Source organism: Oncorhynchus nerka, linkage group LG18 (assembly GCF_034236695.1).
Source record: "Oncorhynchus nerka isolate Pitt River linkage group LG18, Oner_Uvic_2.0, whole genome shotgun sequence".
In the NCBI taxonomy this organism is placed as follows: Eukaryota; Metazoa; Chordata; class Actinopteri; order Salmoniformes; family Salmonidae; genus Oncorhynchus; species Oncorhynchus nerka.
This window is the reverse complement of record NC_088413.1, coordinates 10818169-10821473: the sequence shown is the minus strand read 5'-3', so window position 1 is coordinate 10821473 and position 3305 is coordinate 10818169. Positions and strand designations below refer to the sequence as shown.

The window sequence follows — 3305 nt, the reverse complement described above, 5'->3', positions numbered from 1 at the left end:
ACTGACATTACAGACCACTAGGACTGAGATTACACACCACTGGGACTGAGATTACACACCACTGGGACTGAGATTACAACCCACCAGGACTGGGATTACACACCACTAGGACTGAGATTACACACCAATAGGATTGAGATTACACACCACCAGGACTATTTTAAAAGCACTCATTCGAAGTGGAAGAACAGCAAAACGTAGATAAATCTCCTGATAGAGGAAACTACATTATTCAAGAGTCAACGTAACTACAACAATATACGACATTTTAAGGTGAGATTACTTTTTACATCAAGATCAGGGGAGAGCGCGAACGCAGTCCCCCACTACCATAAATTATGCAATCGAGATTTCCACATTTGAGAAATTCGCAGGGGTCAGCACAGCCGGAGTGCAATGGCTTGAGCCTCGCCCTGGGTGAACCGCCTTCTTGATCACGGTGTCTCCCTTGCCAGGTAAGTATGAGTTGTACACGTTGGTAGAGGAGCACTCGTTCCAGGAGAAAGGTGTTTGACTCACGGTTACCACTTCTACTACTGATAATACCACATCATATTGAACAAGGTTTAATGTCGTTTACGAATACAGTTGCGGACAAGTCGAAGGAAAAGCAATACATTTTGTATTACTATATTATTTCACGGACCGATTGTTTTCTCATCATGCAACACGGTAGAAATTATATACACATTGAATATGTTCTCTAAATGTCCGTCTGGTTACACACAAGTAGGCGATGTACCAAAATGCTGAAATCACATTCGTGCACACAGCCAACCGATAGACACCACTTATTTCTGGTGTTTTGTAGCGTTCCAGACGTTGTAGGAATAGTTTCATCACGCTTGTTTTCTGCTCTCAGTAAAATATGATTCCACCATTGACCACAGGGTGGCATACGAACCACAGATATGGAGGAGAAACAGTAGCCTACTACTTAATCAACAAAAAGACACAGTAGAAGCTACTCGGGTGTGCTGACATGGCCATACTCGTATTTGTAATTGTCTAAATAGTCTAAATAGATGTTGGCAAAATACCTTCCTACACGTTCTCAAAGTGGGTTGTAATGTCAAAGTGGGTTGTAATGTCAGTGGGTTGTAATGTCAAAGTGGGTTGTAATGTCAGTGGGTTGTAATGTCAGTGGGTTGTCATGTCAGTGGGTTGTAATGTCAGTGGGTTGTAATGTCAGTGGGTTGTAATGTCAGTGGGTTGTAATGTCAAAGTGGGTTGTAATGTCAGTGGGTTGTAATGTCAGTGGGTTGTCATGTCAGTGGGTTGTAATGTCAGTGGGTTGTAATGTCAGTGGGTTGTAATGTCAACGTGGGTTGTAATGTCAGTGGGTTGTAATGACAGTGGGTTGTAGTGTCAGTGGGTTGTAATGTCAGTGGGTTGTAATGTCAGTGGGTTGTAATGTCAGTGGGTTGTAATGTCAAAGTGGGTTGTATTGTCAGTGGGTTGTAATGTCAGTGGGTTGTAATGTCAACGTGGGTTGTAATGTCAGTATGTTGTAATGTCAGTGGGTTGTAATGTCAGTGGGTTGTAATGTCAGTGGGTTGTAGTATCAGTGGGTTGTAATGTCAGTGGGTTGTAATGTCAGTGGGTTGTAATGTCAGTGGGTTGTAATATCAGTAGGTTGTAATGTCAGTGGGTTGTAATGTCAGTGGGTTGTAATGTCAGTGGGTTGTAAAGTCAGTGGGTTGTAATGTGAAAGTGGTTTGTAATGTCACTGGGTTGTAATGTCAACGCGGGTTGTATTGTCAGTGGGTTGTAATGTCAAAGTGGGTTGTAATTTCAGAGTGGGTTGTAATGTCAGTGGGTTGTAATGTCAGTGGGTTGTAATGTCAATGGGTTTTAATATCAAAGTGGTTTGTAATGTCAACGTGGGTTGTAATGTCAGTGGGTTGTAATGTCAGTGGGTTGTAATGTCAAAGTGGGTTGTAATTTCAGAGTGGGTTGTAATGTCAGTGGGTTGCAATGTCAGTGGGTTGTAATGTCAGTGGGTTGTAATGTGAAAGTGGGTTGTAATGTCAGTGGGTTGTAATGTGAAAGTGGGTTGTAATGTCAGTGGGTTGTAATGTCAACGTGGGTTGTAATGTCAGTGGGTTGTAATGTCAACGTGGGTTGTATTGTCAGTGGGTTGTAATGTCAACGTGGGTTGTATTGTCAGTGGGTTGTAATGTCAGTGGGTTGTAATGTCAGTGGGTTGTAGTGTCAGTGGGTTGTAATGTCAGTGGGTTGTAATGTCAGTGGGTTGTATTGTCAGTGGGTTGTAATGTCAGTCGGTTGTAATGTTAGTGGGTTGTAATGTCAGTGGGTTGTAGTGTCAGTGGGTTGTAATGTCAGTGGGTTGTAATGTCAAAGTGGGTTGTATTGTCAGTGGGTTGTAATGTCAACGTGGGTTGTAATGTCAGTGGGTTGTAATGTCAGTGGGTTGTAATATCAGTGGGTTGTAATGTCAGTGGGTTGTAATGTCAGTGGGTTGTAATGTCAGTGGGTTGTAATATCAGTGGGTTGTAATGTCAGTGGGTTGTATTGTCAGTGGGTTGTAATGTCAAAGTGGGTTGTAATGTCAGTGGGTTGTAATGTCAGTGGGTTGTCATGTCAGTGGGTTGTAATGTCAGTGGGTTGTAATGTCAGTGGGTTGTAATGTCAGTGGGTTGTAATGTCAAAGTGGGTTGTAATGTCAGTGGGTTGTAATGTCAGTGGGTTGTCATGTCAGTGGGTTGTAATGTCAGTGGGTTGTAATGTCAGTGGGTTGTAATGTCAACGTGGGTTGTAATGTCAGTGGGTTGTAATGACAGTGGGTTGTAGTGTCAGTGGGTTGTAATGTCAGTGGGTTGTAATGTCAGTGGGTTGTAATGTCAGTGGGTTGTAATGTCAAAGTGGGTTGTATTGTCAGTGGGTTGTAATGTCAGTGGGTTGTAATGTCAACGTGGGTTGTAATGTCAGTATGTTGTAATGTCAGTGGGTTGTAATGTCAGTGGGTTGTAATGTCAGTGGGTTGTAGTATCAGTGGGTTGTAATGTCAGTGGGTTGTAATGTCAGTGGGTTGTAATGTCAGTGGGTTGTAATATCAGTAGGTTGTAATGTCAGTGGGTTGTAATGTCAGTGGGTTGTAATGTCAGTGGGTTGTAAAGTCAGTGGGTTGTAATGTGAAAGTGGTTTGTAATGTCACTGGGTTGTAATGTCAACGCGGGTTGTATTGTCAGTGGGTTGTAATGTCAAAGTGGGTTGTAATTTCAGAGTGGGTTGTAATGTCAGTGGGTTGTAATGTCAGTGGGTTGTAATGTCAATGGGTTTTA

At 42.6% G+C, this 3305-nt stretch overlaps 1 non-coding gene across 1 annotated transcript; it reads right to left on the bottom strand.

Annotated features, from left to right (window-relative positions):
- Positions 1-298: 298 nt before the first annotated feature.
- Positions 299-463, bottom strand: LOC135562026 (U1 spliceosomal RNA). The gene has a single exon (XR_010459849.1). It is a non-coding gene; the product is annotated as a U1 spliceosomal RNA (small nuclear RNA).
- Positions 464-3305: the final 2842 nt, after the last annotated feature.